We start from the raw sequence: 21,142 nt of genomic DNA on the forward strand, positions 1-21,142 counted from the left end.
TAGCATACTGATAAGTATTTACTTTTTTTTCACAAAAAGACAGTGAACAGACAGGTTTTGCACTTTATCAATGGGGGGGTACTTCTGAGTACCAACCTCTTCAATATTGAGGTTATTTTCCTCGTATTAGTGCACATTCTCTAGCGAACAATTGGACATTTCAATACAAACACGAGTAAGTGCTGCCGAGGACTACTTGTGGTCCATGGGTTTTGAAAAACATAACACACAACAATATGTACAAACAGAAAAATGAGACACGGTGTTGTGTCACAGATCGACACTGTAGTGTTTCGGCCAACTGTAGCGGTTGATTGGAGCTAGCTGTTGTGGTGGCCTTCTTCAGGATAGGGGTGAAGGGTGACTCTGTCTGTATGGTATCTGTCACAGTATAATAAAGATTTGAAAAGGCTGTTATGATCTCTGTGATGTGTAATTTATACTTTTTAATACTTGTTAGTGGCTGGTTGGTGCCGACCAAATACACTAGATCGTGTATTCATGTAGAGCTTACCGTCAAGCAAAGGTGCAGCAGTAGAGCTTCTACAAATGGACCCTCAGTGTTTCATGGTGGAGACTGGTGTAGCGGTGTACTGAATACACTGCTTTAGAGAAACAAGAGTGTAAGAATCACTCTGGAAATCCTGGGCACAATAAGTTGGCCAGGATGTGGCAGCGCCTGTGAGTGGCAAGCAGAATCCCCAGGTCTGGGAGAGAAAGGACGGAAAAATAACATGTATTCCGTCAATTTAAAATAAATGAAAGATGTCAAAAGGGTGATGCTGAGTGTTGGAGCATGCGTGATGACAGTGAAATACAAGGTGCCGGGAGGCATGCCGCATGGAATAAACTGTGTGTAGTTATCATGTAGGACTGGGTGACCCATCAGGCGGTGGGATCGGGGCACTGTACCGGGTTATTTGTGCACACCGTATATGGGCAGTGCATGCGTTCATGTCTGTGCCCGTAATGTAGTGGGGACGTGGATGTTAAAAACGACTTTTCAAGCGTCTGAAACTCACTGGGTGATACCTACGAGATTGAACGTTCATGGCATTTGGAGAACATACTCAATGGAGTGCGTGCGGCAGATGGATCTTGCATAAATCCGTGTCCGTACCCGTGGGGTAATAAGGGTGTGAAGGGACCTCTGTGATTAAACTTACTTGTAGGATCCGCGAGCGTCTGACTCTCACTGAGTATGCGGCAGTGTGTACTGAGAGTTGCCCTGGAGATAAGTCCCGATGCTGTATGGTATGCCTCGCCCCTAGGCCGACGCCACCAATAGTGGGGCGCCAGATGGACCAATGGGGACAGGGGTGTGCGTGTGACGTGGCGCACAGCTCAAGTGAAAGTGAGTCTGATTGGCTAAAGGTACATGCATCTTGGCCAATAATGAATGGACTTAAAGATGGGGATTGTCCTGACTTAATTATGTTGGAAAAATGTGGTTGCATGGATACGAGCAAGGTGCACACAAAATGGCGCCTAATGCCTGAAGCATGATGGGAATTGTAGTCTTGCACAAGCAAGCGTCCATGTCAGGATTTGTGCAAAAAGTCTGTTATTAGAGCCGCTGGGAGGCAGCAGATGAAACTGCCCACACGTGAGCCCTGTTTCTATGCGAGGCTATGTGTATAACTCTCGGTACTGGAAAAGGTGGCATGATTTGCAAGATACAAAAAATGACTGGTAAGGACCGTTCAATGATGTAATGAATGCAACTGCGGAAAATATATCTATTATGTTGCACAACTGAGTTAAAAATGTAACAGCAATGATCATATCCATGTGCATAACATCCAACGGAATTAGACCCAAGCAACATTTGATCCATGAGAAGTAATGACGTAGTCTAAGTCAAATGTGTAAGGCGCCAGATGCGTTTTACAAAGAGAACTTTTTCAGACATTGTGTTGGATGCTATTGTTTGTGGAATACAATATAGTACTGTTTCATAATTTCATGCAGGTGCAATGGATGTCTGGTTTTCGATTAGGTACTAGATACAAGTTTCATCAAAGAGGTGTGTCTGTACACAACTAAATTAATTGTCCGGTATCAATGATCAAATCCATGTGCAATAAATCCAACAAAATAAGACCCAAGCAACATTTGTTCTGTGAATCGTAATTGCGTGGTCTATGTCACAGATCTCGAGAACCAGATGCATTTTTACAAACAAAAACAGTACATTTTCATAATTTCACACAGGTATATACATGGCATGGTACTGATTTGTGTACATCAAAGAATGTGTTGTTCCAGGTTTTCAGTAGAATAGACTATGGGCTACATAGGCGAGATATGTTTGGGCAAGGTCATGACCTATGACTGAAGCTACAAAAGTCTATGCTGCTGTGTACTTGCTAATATAAAATGATGGTGGGGCGTTAGTAAAGGTGAGAAATGCCCGTGTGGTATGGTACCTGGCAAACAACTCATGTGCCAGGTGTGGTGGGTTAATTCCAAAAGTGCTTCCATTCGACTGTGATATTCAGTCCATTTTTCAGTGTCTAATCTATGTACCCATTTTTGTTCCAATTGTGTTAGGGATAGATTGATATCTCCACCTCGTTTTTGTGGGGTCAGTTGCTGTACAATTGCCCATGTAAATTGCTCATTGGTGTGTCCTTTCTTGGTGAAGTGTTCCACAAGTGGTTTATCAGCCACCGCATTTTTGATGCATGACCTGTGTTCATTAATCCGTTGTTTGATGGGCCTGATTGTTTTGCCGATGTAGATTAGGTCACACGGACAACTAATGACATAGATGACGAATTTGCTTTCGCAGTTGGTGTGATTGAAAATCCTTATAGGTGAATGTTTTGCTGGATTTTGTGTATCTACAGGCCACACATCGACCGCAGCTGAAGTGTCCAACCACAGGTGGTAATTCCCATAATGTTTGCATTTCTTTTTCCGGTTCGAAGAAGGTGTGTACCAGTGTGTCTCGTAGGTTTTTGTTCTTTTTGAACGCAAAAAATTTTTTTTTTTTTGCCATGGTCCCCTCATTTTTGATGAGATACCAATGTTTATTGATGGAGGCTTTGGTGAGATTACTGATGGGATTGAAGGTGGCGACACAGACTGGGCTGTCGATGGGATTCTTATCGTTGGGGGTAAGACAGATGGTGTGGCCTGTGTTTGCTGCTCTCTTTTTAGCCATTCGTATCGATTTTCTTGGGAACCCTCTCTCTGTGAGACGTATTTGTAGCTATTTGGCATGGTACTCCAACCTCTCTTTTTCGGTGCAGTTTCTGCGTACGTGAAGGAATTGGCCGTATGGCAAGTTGTATTTAAGTCCTTCTGGATGGTAGCTTGTAAAATGCAGGAGGTTGTTTTTGTCTGTAGTTTTCCTGAAAAGTTCGGTCTTGAGGTTGTTTCCAGAGCGATATGTGTGTAAGTCCAAGAAATTGATTGTCTGAAAGTCCCATTCCATGGTTAATTTTATATGTTGGTTCCGTAGATTGGGACATTGATGGAAGGCTACAAGTTGTTCCTCGCTGCCTTGCCAGATGAGGAGGACATCATCTATACCATACAGCATCAGGACTTATCTCCAGGGCAACTCTCAGTACACACTGCCGCATACGCAAAATATATGCTGAAATAGTATTGAGCCGACTGGATTAGTGATAACAGTCAGTCAGGTTTCTGCAGTACCCTAAGCACTGTGGATCAAAGCTTGAGGTTGCGCTTAATATGTGATAAGTACGCTGTATTAAGGAACATCAATGTGTATGACATCTTTGTAGTCCTTCGTACAGCTTTTGATACTGTGCCAAGGAGCCGCCTGGGGAAGTTTTACGTAGTTTAGACAGTCCATCTCATCGCTTACGGCCATTCAAATACTTTATTCAGGCAACACGGCTATGGTGCGCTAGGGCACTGATGGGAGCACACCGCCACCCTCTTGCATTGAGAAGGGAGTCCGCCAGGGTTGTGTGCTGGGTCCCAAGCTCTTGTGCATTTTCATCAATGGGATTATTTCTTATTTGGTGTCTGCATGTAATGATGCCACAAAACTGACTGGTGATGACAGTCCTTCTCGCTCTTAAACAGGTAGGAGCCAAGAAACAATTTGAGCTATTCAGGGATTTTCAAGGGGGAAATGGCCTAACCATCAATGCCGCACAAACTAGGAGCATGGTCTTCAGTGTTGGGGAAAAGAAGGAACCGAGACCCCTAAGGTTAGGACTGGGAGAGGGTTGCATAGATCGAGTCGACCACTATGATTATCTAGGCTTGAAGGTGGCGTTGTCCTGCTTTTGGGATCTGCACATGGCCACAGCGAGGGTCTCATTGGCTACATACAGTGGGGCCCTCTAGAGGTTCTCTAGCAACTTTGGCAATGTTGCTGTCCTACAAAGCCCAAGCAAGGCAGTCACAATCTATGGAGCGGAGCAGTGGGGGCATACAAACTGTTCACTACTAACTACAATTGAAAATAAATATCTAAAGAACATGCTGGGTTTCCATTTGGCTACCTCGAATATACCGGTTTGGTTTGAAACGGGGATCCAAAGTCTACATGGCGACAGCAGCCAATTTATTGCTGAGTTTGCTTGTGGTCAAATGAACTGTTAGTTAAGTATAGGGAGGCCGTGAAAGATGTTTTGACGTAGGCTGGGGTTGCGGCTCTGGCGTGGTTCGTACATATTAAGGTAGAAATGAGAGTACAGGGCTTGAGTGAGTTTTGGTGCATTCCCTCAGCTATGACTGGTGCAGTCCAGAGAGGTGAAATCAGCGATGTGGAGGAATTTTGAATGCAACTTCGTTGCTAAAGCCGAGGGTTCAACTGCCTTGCTGCGCTACTGTAATATGGAGCAGAATATGGGTTATGCAGGCCTTGCTGCGCTACTGTAATATGAAGCAGAATATGGGTTATGCAGGCCTTGCTGCGCTACTGTAATATGAAGCAGAATATGGGTTATGAGGGCCTTGCTCGCTACTGTAATATGAAGCAGAATATGGGTTATGCGGGCCTTGCTGCGCTACTGTAATATGAAGCAGAATATGGGTTATGCGGGCCTTGCTGCGCTACTGTAATATGAAGCAGAATATGGGTTATGCAGGCCTTGCTGCGCTACTGTAATATGAAGCAGAATATGGGTTATGCGGGCCTTGCTCCGATACTGTAATATGAAGCAGAATATGGGTTATGCATGCCTTGCTGCGCTACTGTAATATGAAGCAGAATATGGGTTATGCGGGCCTTGCTGCGCTACTGTAATATGAAGCAGAATATGGGTTATGCAGGCCTTGCTGCGCTACTGTAATATGAAGCAGAATATGGGTTATGCGGGCCTTGCTGCGCTACTGTAATATGAAGCAGAATATGGGTTATGCGGGCCTTGCTGCGCTACTGTAATATGAAGCAGAATATGGGTTATGCGGGCCTTGCTGCGCTACTGTAATATGAAGCAGAATATGGGTTATGCAGGCCTTGTTGCGCTACTGTAATATGAAGCAGAATATGGGTCATGAAGTGTATTTGGGTTTTGTAAACACCAAATGTGAAAGATCATTGTATGCTAAATTTCTAATAGGGCCTCAACCAATCACTAGCCTCTGTAATAAGTGGGACCATTCTGTTTTTTTCGACTTGCCCCCCTGTGTGTTTGCATTTGTGATTTCTGCTCCGATTCTAGCGATGTGCCAGTAGTTTTCTCAACATGTAAATATCTTGTGTAGGCATTGAGACTGAGAAGGAAAATACCATGTTGATTATATCTGGGGACAATTTACTGTACTAATGATCACCATTGCCAGAGGTGTTTTCCTCTGTGTTGTTTTTGATCTGCACTATTGGCGGTTTCATGCCTTGGTATGAGTGGGTATGCATACTTCTAAAGAGTACTTCTTGAATTGTTGACATGATTCACTAAATTTTATATTCACTATATGTCCGCCATCAAACACTCCACTGACATCTGCCTCCTTCTTGAAGACATTGACCTCGAGATTCTCACACTTACTGAAACATGGTTCAATGCCAGCTTGGTCACTGCTTTTGACTCTTCTCCCTGATGGCTGCGAGATCATTTCCAAGCCATGACGTACCCGTGCTGGCGGTGGGGTTGCCCCTTATCCCTGAGTGGGTTCCTCCCTCCTACCCACTCAGCTCTACTCTTCCTTTGAGAGCTTGGTTTGCAAGTTGGTCATCTCTCCCTCCTCCTCTCTGACCATTGCCCCGGTCTATGGGCCCCCTGGTGCTACCACCCTGTCCCTCTCTGAATGGGCTGATTTCTGCTTCTCTCTCCTCTGAACCTCCTCTAAACTCCATTCTTGGGTGACTTCAACATCCACTTGTACTCTACCACAGCATCCATTCTCTTCCTTGACCTCTTCACCTCGCTCTCCCCCTAATATTTTCCCTTCGGCTCCAAACCACACAGCAGGACACTCTTGACACCCTCATCCACTCTGATCTTTCCCTCTCTCCCGCGCCACTGATCACAACTTTCATTGTCAGACCACTCTCTCCTCCCTTCTTACCTGGGTCCCCTCGGTTTTTAACCACCCCTCCTCCAGCCCTGCCAATATCATTCACAAACATCTGTCCGATGAAACAAGTGTCAGGTGCTGTCTTCACATCCAACTTCATCCCCTCTGCCCCCACCCAGACTCTACCTCTGCTCTCAGCATCCTCCATCTGGCCATTACTAACACTCTGGACATTCTTGCCCCAGTCATGAGGATCAGCCTGAAACCTGCTTCCCAAGCGCAATACCTGGTATGACTCCGAACTTGCAGCCCTGAAACGCAAGTGCAGAAGCTGCGGAAATGAAGTGGCAAACCTCGGGTTCACCCTCTGACAAACTGTCCTGCCGCCTGCTCCAAAGACGATAAAGACTACCCGTGCCAAGAAAAGAGCCCACATCCAGGCATGGGTATCTGGTGCATCCAACAACGCGGCTGAACTCTTTAAAATCTGCAGGGAACTAGCCAAGCCTTCTGCAGTCTCCTCCTTCTCTCTTTCGTCCCAAGGCCCTCTGCAATGCACTGGTCACACACTTCACCGCTAAAACTCTGGACATCCTGAGCACCCTTGCTACCCTCTCCTCCAGCCTCTCTCACTCTCTCACTCTTGCTACTGGTAATTTCCCCTCCTCACTTGTGCACCGCCTCCTGAAAAAAAAACCGTCAGCAGATCCCTACCTGTCCAGCCAACTGCCGCCCATTTCTATCACCCCTTCCTTGGGAAACTCCTTGAGAAGCTGGCCTTCCCCTAACTTACCTCACATACTCAACTTGTTGGCGGTCTCCACAACCATCAATCTGGATTCTGAGCATCCATAGGCACGGAAACTGCTCTTCTTAACACCTGTGAAGAGCTGCTCCCATCTCTGGACACTCTCTCCTCTGCCTTTGACACAGTCAACCACTCCATCCTCATAAAACTGCTCCATGAAACCCTTCATATCTTGGAGCAGGCACTGGACTGGCTGACCTCCTTCCTAACTGATTGTTCGTCCAAGTTAATCTGGGCACCTTCTCTTCACCTATCTTTCTCCACCTGTGGTGTCCCCCATGGCTCCAATCTCTCCCCCTTGGCTTTTTAACATTTAACTTTCTCAGCTGGCACTCCTCATTTCCTCCTTCTCCCCCAGATTCCAGTATTACACAGATGAGACACAATTTATTTTCCAACTTCCTGCTGACCCTCTTGCAGACTGCCTATCTGCCACCCAGTCCTGGTGCACTTCCAACAATCTCTGCCTCAATGACAGCAAGACTGGCCATCCTTTATGGGCTATCCCCCTTCTTCATCTGAAGCCGCAAACCTTGGAGTTATCTTTAACTCCTCTTTCCTTCCTCCCGCAAATTCAGGACATTGCCAAGAAGTTCAACTTTCAACTCTTCCTTCTTAAAGGAATTCTCCCATTTCTCACTTTCCCACAAAAGCTCACTGTTACCAAAGCTCTGGTTCTCTCTAGGCTACAATACTGCAACAGCGTTCTCTTGAATCTACCCTCATCCTCTCTATGACCCCTGCAGCTAATCCAGAATAGGGCAGCAAGATGTATCCTTGGCCTCAAGCCCAGGGACCGCATCTCTCCTTCTCTAAAAACTCTTCACTGGCTATGGGTTGCTGCAAAGATCAAGTCCAAATCCCTTTGTATCATCCAATACGGATGTCTGGGGCCACACTATCTACAACTTGCTCATACTAAATAATCACCCTCTAGACCTCTACATTCCACTGGTACCAAGTATCTGCGTGTCATCGTTTCGATAAACAGAGGGCCGGAGGTAAATCTCTTTCCTCAGTTGGCTCCCTCTTATTTAATAGCCTCCCCCTTCTTCTTGAGCCAGATCTCCTCAAATTCCGGAAGCTCCTCAAGACTTTCCTTTTCACCTCGTCCATCCCTTATTCCCTCCTCTACGAATCTCAGTCGCTGTGATTGGTGTTCGGGGCCCTGGCCTTCCACACCTAATCGCCTCCCACACTGCCTGCGCGCTGCACTTGCCTTGACCTTAACAGCCTTCGCCACTGTAGGCCTGAACATTTACACCTGCTGCTCACTCACAAGCACTTCAGCACTTACCCCCCCCACCCCACTCTACCACTCTCCTCTCTACACTTGCACGCTCTGAATGCTCACAAGGCCTAGTAGGTTTGTCTTTATCCTCCAGTGTATTGTTTTCTCTCCCATGTTCCCTCCCTGTTTCCCTGTGGGCGCTTTGAAACACAATTTACTTCTTGTACAAGCTCCTGACAAATTCTCAATAAATAAAAAATAAACCAATGCTGTGCAATAGGGTGTAATATTTATGAATGTTGAGATTCATTGTATTTTTATTTTATTCTTTTTACAATTTGTATTGTATGTGCTTTAATGACATTGTATGTCAAAATAAAGCTTTTATGGTGATCATTTAATCAATCTCCTATACTTGCTTTTATTCAGCAGACTCTGGGCTCAGCCATTCATCATGATAAACCCTCCAATCATACACATAAGCCCTCTAGCGTGGAGCCTTTCCTGTTAAGGTACGTAGACCCAGTGGCCTTTAAGCCCTCTAGCATGGAGCCTTTTCCTGTTAAGGTACGTAGACCCAGTGGCCTTTAAGCCCTCTAGCATGGAGACTTTCCTGTTAAGGTACGTAGACCCAGTGGTCTTTAAGCCCTCTAGCATGGAGACTTTCCTGTTAAGGTACGTAGACCCAGTGGCCTTTAAGCCCTCTAGCGTGGAGCCTTTCCCTGTTAAGGTACGTAGACCCAGTGGCCTTTAATTTGAAGAATATGTTTTGTAGTGAGTCAAGAGTCTTTAAAGCCAACAGATGAGTATATTGTTCCAGTGAAGTGTGGGAGATTAGGCGTCCTTTCCCAATCTGATCACACTAGTGCAGTGGTCTCCAAACCTTTTCATACTTAGTCCCCCCACCCCTGCTTTAAGTAAACATATTGTTTCTGGCCCCCCACCTACAAGTTGCCCCCCTCCCCTTTGGTGGGGCCTAAAGGATGTCCAGGGGGGCCATGCTCTTTACAATGTAAGTAAATGTTCTACTGCTTATATTTTCCATTAAAATCAGTCACCTTAATCCTTAAAAAAAAGCATCTGGGGCCTTGGCTAGAACTACACCAATCCTGATAGGGTGACTACCTTCCACCCCTTAATCCCTGTTATGGGTGTGTGCGCGGTATAATTCCTATTCAAGCTTGTCCCCATTATTCCAATTAAGCTAAGAACCACCACTAGGGTTCCTAAATTCACTGGGATCCCTTAGTTTGGTTGCAGAGGGTCCAGGTGTCGTGGATGCAGTGGTCACTTTCAGTCCCTGGATTGGGTCCCGCTAAGTGGCGGTTCCTAGGACTGATTAACAATATTCACCCACGAATGAGAGGGGATTGTCAGACAAGGGGATGTTACACTTCCGCTTTCTCTCTGCCTCACCTTTGCTGATGTCCCCGACTGCTGCGCATACTGGCTACCTGGCCACCCACTGATATTACGGGTTCAGGCTCCTGCATGATCAGTTGCCCCTGCACTGCCTTCGGGCTACCCAGCCACGTAAGGGACTGTATCTGCAACCCTACAGTCCCTTGACCACCTGCACTTATGAGCCACTTCCTGTCAGCATTTACTAGTTATGTGCACTCTCCTTCGCTCTTGCCCTCCCACCCCCCTTGGCACTTGTCCCGCTCCCTTCCCCCTGCACTTGCACATTCTGAATGACACTAGGCCTAGTAAGATTGTTGTTTTGTCCTCCCTTCCTTGGCGTTTCATGCCTAGAAATACTTGTGTACAGGTGCGTTATAAAAGACTTATCATATTAGAAAAGCCTGCTCTGCTAATCAATTATGTAAAACTAATTTATACTTTGCGGTTAGGAAAGAGGGTTATTATCAGATGAGAATCCTGTCCCAGCCCTGAGGACAAAATAGTAAAAAGAAGCCAGTTAACAAGAGAAGTGAAAAGAATATATAAAAGGGCATTACCCAAACCAGTTGGGGGAACACACAGAGAGTGGAAACGAGTCCCCCTAGGAGGTAGGGAAGACACTGTATGAACAGGATAAAAGAGGAGGGAGTTTTAGACCGTCAATTCATAACTAGGAAATACCTCAACTCGCGAAAGCCTGAAATTAGAGACTGGGAAGTGTCTACAAGGGACCACAAAAAGCACGAAAACGAAGAACTGATCTCGGAGACGATTCAAGGAGACTATGTCAAGAAATATCTGTACCACAGAGAAAAGTTATAAATAAAGAGACTATCTGAAGAGAAGACCAGGCAAATATAAGAAACTCTCCTGGTCTATTTAAATTCATTGGATATAGTGGTAGGGTCAGCTAGTTAGTTTGGACGGAGGACACTTTTACTTTGGACTTCCTGACAACTGACTAGCACGTTCCTTTAGATGGGTACAGTGTTCCCTCTAGCAATAGGGAAAGATGGGACTTTTATTTATAATTTCATTAAAGATATTTATTAATGTCCTCAGTGTGTCCGACTCCTTCTTCCGACCCACCACACAACTCGGTAGTTATGGTTATGCTGGGTACCAAATTTCACTATGTAGTGCCAAGTTACCTTAAGTATAGCGCTAGCAACTCTGTAACATAACCAGTGTATTTATAAAGCTCACGTTCACCCCCGTAGGGGCATCTTGGCGCTAATAGCAGTTCTTTATTATTACCCAATTTACTATTACTCCTATCAATCTCGGAAGGAAGAAGGGCAGAGGGAACCTGCCAGGATTCAAACCTGTGACCATGAGGTCAAACAAAGGCCCCTATAGTTGATGCATTAGTCCACTGAGCTAGAGACGTGACTGTTCTGGTTATGTCGGGGTACCATATTTCCCTATGCAGTTTTATGTAACTGTGTATAGCGGTAGCAAATCGGTAGTTCTCAATATTGTTTATTTGTAATGCACCTATACACAAGTGTTTTGAGGTGCAACAAGGCTGGGGGGTGGGGTGGAAACAGGGGAGATGAAAAGTGATCTTACTAGGCCATGTGACATTGAGATCATGCAAGTGCAGTAACCAGAAGTGCAGGAGGAGGGGCGAAGTGCTGGAACAGGGCAGTTGGGCCCGTGACGAGGACAGGGCCGGGGAAGAGAAGTGGAAACAAAGCTAAGTGCAATTGAGAGGGAAGGAATGGCCATCCAGTCATGTGCAGGCGGAGGGGGGGAACTGGGAGGGAGGTTGTGGTGGGTCCGGGGAGAACAATGGCATGGGTGGACTGGACAAGGGGGCTGGTGCCCTGTAAGACTCTGAAGGAACCATGCCAGGGCAGAGAGGTAAAATTGGCAGGGGAGAGGGAAGGAAGAGAGAAAAGGGAAGGTCTTGAGTCACTGTGGCAGGGCAGTAGGAGAGGGAGAGAAAAAGAAAAAGAAAAAGGAGGATCTTGAGAAGCTTCTGGAACTTAAGGAGATCCGGCTCACGAGGCCATTCCAGCGTAAGCCACCTGTGGAGGAGAGCTCTTTCCCCTTACTCTCTGCTTGGAGAAACATCTGATCTGCGGAGACTTGGAGCTCAGTGACCAAAGAGCTCTAGCAGGTAGGTATTTCGGGAGAGAGAGTTGGATGTAGTGGGGTCACAGGCCCCAGAAAGCCTTATGGAACATGCAGAGGGTCTTGAATTTAATTTAATCCTTGCAGAAACTGGGAGCCAGCGGAAGTGCTTGGGTTCGCGCGAGAAAAAATGGCTTTTTCCTGACCCCTCATGGCCATCCCTTTTCTCGCATCATCCCCCGCCTCCCAGCAATGGCGACCATGACTAGTTAAGGGTGAGAGGCGTCCAAACGTTGGAAGGAGTGTCAAGGCTCCAGCAAGGAAAACTCGTGCCAAATTGTGCAAGTACCTTGCACATAATAGCAATACCTGATGATTTGAGTGCCTTCCATTTGAATTGACCGCCTGTTGTCTTTAACTTTCCATTTGATACCAATACCTGTAAAAAGAATGGTACTACCCAAAAGCAGTTGGCTTTTCTGTACTTCTCCCGATGCGGTTGGAACACCAAGAATGTCACCCTGCCCTTTTATAGCACGCCCTCCGTCACGTTTCGTGCAACAATCATCTTTGACTATTCAATAGTTGTACAACTGAACAAAACCTAAAAGGTTTAGCACCTTGTTAGCAAACTATGGATACCACTTATTATATATATATATATATATAATTATTGACTAGCTCTCTCCTCTAAGAAAAATAATTTATCTTTCTTTACCTATATTGAACAATCATTTTGTGAAAACCGACCACCTTATTTCCCTTTTATTACTAAAGGAGGGTGACAAGATGATTGCATGTTATCTGTACACCCCTTCTTAGTTTTGGGTATTAGCTGGTGCTAGAACCCAAATGTTTTGCCTTAGAATATCGATAAGAGGGAGATCAGATAGGAGTGAGGGACACACAGCTTGTCTGTGTTTGGCATTTTACTGACTCAATTGACTGCCTATTGCCAGGCCAATCTCTATGGCCATTCCCACTCACTACCTACCCTTCCCCACCCAAAACACATCCTTCTGAAACCTATTTGAATTAGCTCTGTCTAGCAGCAACATCAAACGTTATGCTGTGTATATAGGGCCTGCCATTGTTATTTTTGTCTGGGAATGGCTCAATTGCAGCTGTAAAGGAACCTTTGGTGTAATAAAGATACCATCACTGAGTGTGCCTTCAGCTGCTCGATTTATAAGCAATACGTCTCCTCACATCTGTTCCTTGCATTGGAGTTTTGTTAAAAAAGCACTGGCAAAGTCAACACTTTTGGCCTGTGTATAGGATACACATTTGGCACACACTGACATCATATGGCCAGGTAGTCGCACCATTTTCCAGCTGTTATCATCTTATTGCCAGGTACTAGGGCCTGGGAAATCCTGAACCCATGTCCATACAAAAGCCAAAACGAATGGTTTTGCCAATGCTTCTTTTTGTCCTGATGAAGGTCCCCTACTAGCCGTAGCCATAAAACACTAAGCTCAAAGTGGATGGAAACACAGCATGTCGCCAGACAACCGATTAGATATAAATGTCACATTAAATATAACAATCTCATTAGTGTCTTCAAATGTGTCCATTGATTTGCAGTGAAGTCTATTATTTGTATTTATAAGGTTTATATAGCACTTTAATCCAAAGCGCTTTACATTATTACAACATGATTACAAAAAATAATGAAATAGAAGCATATTTACAAACATGAAACAAACCAAAGAAGCAATATGTAGACCAATTTACCTAGGTAGTAGAAAGGTGAAGGGAGGGGTGAAGGGAAGAGAAGAGGGAGTCAATGTGGGGAATATAGATGAAGTTTCAAGGGGATAGGAGGAGGCATAAGAGGGAAAGGAGAGGGTGGGAAAGGTGGGCAGGAGGGAGAATAGGGACTTAAGAGAGAAGTGAAGGTAGTGAAGGAGGTCAGGGCGGGGGATGGAGAAGAAGAGATTTTAGGGAGGCGCGGATTTAATCGTGCCAAGAGATTAAATTGTGCCAACTGTTTATGCTAATTATCTTGCATACTTCTAACGTAAACACACAACGGTAATAGATTGTAAGTAATAACCAAACAATTTGGGCTTAGCTAACAATTAGCCAACGGAGAAAGATTTGCTTATAACAAATTTATGGAGTCCATTTGCATAGAATACATTCATTTGAGACCAACATTAATGTGATTTGCTTCACAGATGTCACCCCAGTTTGGTTTTTAGTTTCTCAAGTAACGTTGGTGCTCGCCACTTATTGTATACTATGATAGCTTTGCATGTACACCGCCTTAGACTATATGCTTGCCAAAATGGCATCTCATGTGAGCCTACATAGACTCCCAAACCTTCCAACACTACCCGGCAGGGGAATGCCAGAAAGGCAAGTGGACCTGGATCAGCTGGTCTGGAGAGAAGTATGCCTCATTCCTCATGCATGCAGAGTAGAAGGGCTGTGGAAGGCAACATCACAATACAACACCTGTGAGGCCGAGGAGAGAACGAATGAGCAATCCATATCTAGGCTTTCCAGAGTCCTCCTCCCACCAACCCGTTGCTCAGGCTTCCTGCAGGTTTGCCCCTACCATGGTGGGATGGTCCAATGGGCAGACGTCCTGGGAAAAGGAAGCATTGACAGTAATAGGCAGCCACTAGAGTACAGAGAGATGGGCATGGCTGAAGGCAGCAGCAAGGTGTGGTTTAATAGACCAAGCACTGGCAGGCAAAGTTATTCACAGTATCACAGTGGGCTGATATGATATTAATGATGCAGGGAGGCAGAGGGCCTTTACTCCTGCTAGAATTACATTGCCAACTTGTGGTAGTGTTCAGCTGTAGGTTCCTGACAGCCCAGCTGAGAGCAGTTCACCAACTTGTGAAACAATGCAAGGATCTGGGAAAAACTGTGCATTACATTTGTCATAGAGGAAGATGATAAAGATATGCCTCATGAATGAATCAATGGTCTTTGCTATGTCGGGAGGGGACTGGGTCAAGGGCAGGACTCTGGCTCATTCTGCTTATTAGTAAAGAAACTGAATTATGGAGTTTTTAATTAGTTTTCACTAAGCAAATTCAGAAGCACGCATGTAGAGACTAGGATTGGGGGTGTTGAGGTACAGCAGGGCATTCTACTTTTTATTGCAATCGCTTATTATAGTACATTGTGGCCAGATAAATGGATCAACATTCGGGGAGTGCAGAAATTGGATTTAAAGGGGACTCAGGATTGATATGCGCCACACAAGGATATGGTTAGGCCAAGATTATTAAATATTGTGGGCCTTGACAGCCTTAAAAAGAGGTGTTGCTTCAGGAGGGTGGTTAAGCTCATACAGCCTATGGTGGTGGCTACACAGATGACACACCTGAGAACAGATGAGGGGGAGCTTGTCTTCTAAGGATTATCCACTCCGAGCATAGAACACTCCCAAAAAATGATTTCATTGTGTCACCTCAAACTGGTGTTTGTCTCCCATACTGGAACGCTCAAAGGTTCTCGCATATACTGTGGTGATAGCTACCTACACTAGACCCACAATACCTACACTAGACACACAATAAATGTCGGTCTGGCAGAGAAACAGGTGGACAGTTGGGGTGACTATGCATACTATTAACACGTACATACATCTTATTCCAGGGTCGCTGCCATATGGGTTGCAAGAGATGCAGGCTTTAGAATTCTCACCCTTTCAGATCATGGATCTGTGGGATTGTGTTCAGCGGATTCCCCTGGAGTAGGTTGAGTAGAATCTCCACATTAGATCAACGGGAATCATGTGTGTAATCACTGAAGGGTGGCATCAATTTGTGGATATCAATGGTGATGGGGCAACATCCCCATTAGTTACCAGGGATGTGATGAAAGCAGTTTTTGGTCACAGCCCAGAGGGTACAAGGGCATGCTGAAATTGGACCTAAGGTGCAAGGATCAGAATCCACAAAAAGGGGTCTGGGTCAGGTTAGGGGAGCCTGGTGAGTAACAGACCCATTTACACCCACTCCTTAACAGTAAAACAGAGTGTGTACCACCTCCTGAAAACGACACTGTGGTATTTTGAACTGGGAAACGGAAGTGGGATCCTTCTGGCCAATTAAATTTAGTACTTGGCAAGGTGGCATTTATATAACAATTAGGAAGGCAAATGGGGTGATATTGTGGAGTTCACAGAGTCTTTCATACACTTTTTATTCTTTTGGTTTCTGACACAAACTCCAAATCCATCCCTCATCTCCAGTTTATCTAGGTTTAAAGTCAATGTTTTGAATGTAGTGGCAGCATGGCCTGTGCCGTTCTCACCATGGGAAGAGATTGGCGCTATCCTTTTTTAAATCACAATTCTGTCCTTGTTTCCTCGATGGTGCTGTTAGTTATATTATTCATGTTTGGGCCAATACACAAGTCATCAGTGATTACATAATGGACTGGTCAAGCAGGCGTCTGATTGGTGGCAAACAGCTGCCTTTTATCATTTGTGTATGGAAAATGGGAGCTTCCATGTGCTAATTTAGTAATTTCTGAATAAATGTATAAAATATGCATTTAAAATGTTTGTTCACCAAGCCTGTGTTTTCCTCTAGTGTTTTGGATGCAAAACATTTCAAAATAAAAATGAATCGTATTATTCCTGCTGCATGTTACCTCTGTTCCACTAAATGTTCCCATTGGAGCACCACTTCTCTGCCACCTATTAGGGTGCCTTTTCCCCAATAGATTGCACTTCAAAGTCAAATAAGTTACTACATGAGGAGTTAACATCACTACTACTGAGTAGAGTCTTATTAAATATGCTGCCTGCGATTGTGAACGTATTGAAACTAATAATGTGCTTCTCCTTTTATGTTAATAGGTGACTGCCCCAGAAATGCAAAACCAGTGTTTGTTCCATTCTCTGGACTATCGCGGTGAAAAGCCTCATTCTTGGAATATGCAATTTCCAAGCATCTTAGAAGTGCGCACATTTGTGGTCAAGTTGCCTTTTCAGAGTATTTAGGAACTGGGCTGCGAAGCCTGTTGATACATGATGGCTTCCATCCATGCAACCACTTTGTGGTAACATCCAGTAACCAAGCGTGTTCATTCTGTAAATCCTGGGGGAGAGGTATATCTAGCATGAAAATGACTATGTGTTATGTGCAGTAAGGAAAGCATTTTTCATTTGAGCTCTGAATTTGGAAAAGGTTAATTGAAAAGGCTCCTCTTAAGAGAAGGCACCTGACAAAATAAACTGGCAAGACACGTTACATGTGCACAAAATGTGGGAACAATTGCCATCTCGAGAGCATACTTACTGCCCATATGAGGACATAGGTGAAAAACCTTATTTATCAGTGCACTGAATTTGATAACTGTATCATGCAAATGGACGTCATTATTAGCCACCAGCAAATGAATAAAGGTGACAAACCTTATGAGTGCATTCAATGTCAGAAAGGGTTTGCTACAAAGGGGGAGCTTGCTATCCACCAGAGAACACATACAGGTCAGAAGCCTTATGAGTGCACTGAATGTGGACATGGGTTTGCTCGGAAAGAACACCTTATTAATCACCAGAGAACACATACAGGTGAGAAACCTTATGAGTGCGTTGAATGTGGGAAAGGGTTTGTTCAGAAGGTAGCTCTTAGTAGCCACCAGAGAACACATACAGGAGGTAAGCCTTATGAGTGCACTGAATGTGGGAAAGGGTTTGCTACAAAGCAAGTGCTTACTATCCACCAGAGAACGCATACAGGTGAGAAACCTTATGAGTGCACTGAATGTGGGAAAGGGTTTGCTACAAAGCAAGAGCTTACTATCCACCAGAGAACGCATACAGGTGAGAATCCTTATGAGTGCATTGAATGTGGAAAAGGATTTGCTCAGAAAGGAAAACTTATTAGGCACCAGAGAAAGCATACAGGTGAGAAGCCTTATCAGTGCACTGAATGTGGGAAAGGGTTTGCTACAAAGCAAGAGCTTACTATCCACCAGAGAACACTTACAGGTGAGAAGCCTTATGAGTGCATTGAATGTGGAAAAGGGTTTTCTCAGAAGGGAGATCTTACTATCCACCAGAGAACACATACAAGTGACAAACCTTATGAGTGCACTGAATGTGGGAAAGGGTTTGCTACAAACAGATATCTTACTATCCACCAGAGAACACATACAGGTGACAAACCTTATGAGTGCACTGAATGTGGGAAAGGGTTTGCAACAAAGCAAGAGCTTACTATCCACCAGAGAACACATACAGGTGTGAAACCTTATGAGTGCACTGAATGTGGGAAAGGGTTTGCTACAAAGCAAGAGCTTACTGTTCACCAGAGAACGCATACAGGTGAGAAGCCTTATGAGTGCATTGAATGTGGAAAAGGGTTTGCTCAGAAAGGACAACTTATTAGGCACCAGAGAATGCATACAGGTGAGAAGCCTTATGAGTGCGTTGAATGTGGAAATCGATTTGCTCGGAAAGGACACCTTATTAGGCACCATAGAACACATACAGGTGAGAAACCTTATGAGTGCACTGAATGTGGACATGTGTTTGCTCAGAAAGGACATCTTATTAATCACCAGAAAACACATACAGGTGAGAAACCTTATGAGTGCAATGAATGTGGACATGGGTTTGCTCGGAAAGAACATCTTATTAATCACCAGATAACACATACAGGTGACAAACCTCATGAGTGCACTTAATGTGAGAAAGGGTTTGCTACAAACGGAGATCTTACTATCCACCATAGAACACATAAAGGAGACAAACCTTATGAGTGCACTGAATGTGGGAAAGTGTTTGCTACAAAGCAAGAGTTTACTGTCCACCAGAGAACGCATACAGGTTAGAAGCCTTATGAGTGCATTGAATGTGGAAAAGGGTTTGCTCAGACGGGAGATCTTACTATCCACCAGAGAACACACACAGGTGAGAAACCTTATGAGTGCATTGAACTTGGAAAAGGGTTTGCACAGAATGGAAAACGTATTAGCCAGCAGAGAACACATACAGGTGCGAAGCCTTATGAGTGCACTGAATGTGGACATGGGTTTGCTTGGAAAGAACATCTTATTAATCACCAGATAACACATACAGGTGAGAATCCTTATGAGTGCACTGAATATGGGAAAGTGTTTGCTACAAAGGGAGTTCTTAGTAAGCACCAGAGAACACATACAGGTGAAAAGCCTTGTGAGTGCACTGAATGTGGACATGGGTTTGCTCGGAAAGAACATCTTATTAATCACCAGATAACACACACAGGTGGAAACCTTATGAGTGCACTGAATATGGGAAAGGGTTTGATACAAAGGGAGTTCTTAGTAAGCGCCAGAGAACACATACAGGCGAGAAACCTTATTAATGCATTGAATCTGGGAAAGGGTTTGCTTGGAAGGGACATCTTATTATCCACCAGAGAACACATGCAGGTAAAAAAATGCACAACTGTGTTGTGTGGGAACTGGTTTAGTCATAAGATATGTCTTATTTACCAGCACTGAATCAAAAATTGTCAAATTTGTATACCTTTTTGCAGTGATTCTTAATGGCCCCTCTTCAGCTTTTCTCTTTTATGCAAACGCTTGGTAACTGCTGTGTAGTAGAATAGGGCCTCATTACGAGGTTGGCGGTAGACGTCCCTGTATGGCATGCATGGCTACTACCACCCGCAAATGGGCAATTACCGGCCCATTGCGAGTTGAATGGGCCGGTAATTGACCATTAGCGGGTGGCGGTGTTACCGCCCTCCCCATCCCCATTATGCCCATAGGGCAGAATGGAGATGGGGAGCATGGATGCACCATTCACACCGTACCGCCAAAGTTATAATTAGGCCCATAGTCTTGATTCTAAAATAAATAAATTGGTGTGTCTCTAACTTATAACATTGTTCATGTGCTTACCAATACACACTAATGACTATGAATGGAACTGGATAGCTGGTCTCTGGCGTGCTCACGTTTAGTCATGAATGAGGAAAAAGGAACTGAGGTCATGGGGCATGGCTCCACTACTTACACTGGCCTCAATGTCTTTTCTGGTGCAAAACGCATAGAGGCACAGAGCCGTGCCGAGCTCCCTGACGGCAAAAATGTTTCTAGAGAACATCTGCACTGGAATATGCATATCATAAATGAGTAAACTGTGGCTGGAAGGAATCCATTAGAAATGCCTCTACTGGGAATTAATTTGTACACCCCCATAAAGTAATTTTACTTTCAACATCAACACACAGGGATTACAATACTGCAAATTCCAATTATTTGGAGCCCTCCTGAATAATAAAAATGGAGAAGGCTATATTCTCACATGGCAATTAGACTAAGCTTGGCACAACACATGAGCAAAGCCTGTTTTGCAAAGGGAAAACATGGATAATGGCATTCATAAAACTGGAATCTCCAATATTACTCTAGAAGTCAGCTTCCAAGAAATGCATGCTTCACCAGGAGTGCCATCCTCGCTGAATGCTGCAGTGTTTCCACTTTGTGTAGCGTGTTCTACAGCTCTAGTTTCCTTTTCTCCTCAGGATCCCCTCTAGTGTATTACACTATTGCCTATCTCTGTCGGAGCATTTAGGATTAGTAGATGATTCCCTAGCCTGGGATTGACATGTGGGGGTGTGATTACATAGGATTAGTAGATGATTCCCTAGCCTGGGATTGACATGTGGGGGTGTGATTACACAAGGGAGGGTGCATGCCCGCTATTAAAGCACTAACTTAAAAGAAATTGGTTTGATGAGCAGAGCACAGAGAAGATGTCAAATTATGTGGACATGTATTTTAGAAAAGTGACATTTTGTGAATAGAGTAGAAAGGGCAAATGTAATAGAAATATGCACTGTGTTGTGAGACAATAAAAGTCATGCAAATATGGAAATGGAATGGTGCCTTTCTGTCTTAAAGGAGAGTTGTGGGTGTAATATCACAGCTGTTCTCTAAATTCCAAGAAGGACTAGCGTTTATAAAATAAAGCTGGTCTTGGATAAACTGATATGTCTAATGTAAAGGTCTCCCACTGGGATTCATATACTGAGTGAAATGCTGATGAAATGAATATTGAGCTTCAGCCAATATGTCACTGTAAAAATATGTCACATTAAAAATAAATTGTTAGGAACTCCAGTTGTGTTAAATCTTTTTCCCTGACTTTTTGTGTAAACTGCCTCCTGAAACATCGGCGATTCATTTGTTTTAAT

General features: G+C 44.4%; 1 pseudogene; it reads left to right on the forward strand.

Annotated features, from left to right (window-relative positions):
* LOC138498529 (zinc finger protein 268-like) overlaps positions 1-21,068 on the forward strand; it is a 66,526-nt pseudogene extending 45,458 nt beyond the window's left edge.
* The last annotated feature ends 74 nt before the right edge of the window (positions 21,069-21,142 follow it).

The sequence above is a fragment of the Ambystoma mexicanum genome, chromosome 5q, assembly GCF_040938575.1.
Source record: "Ambystoma mexicanum isolate Mex_15411 chromosome 5q, UKY_AmexF1_1, whole genome shotgun sequence".
Classification (NCBI taxonomy): Eukaryota; Metazoa; Chordata; class Amphibia; order Caudata; family Ambystomatidae; genus Ambystoma; species Ambystoma mexicanum.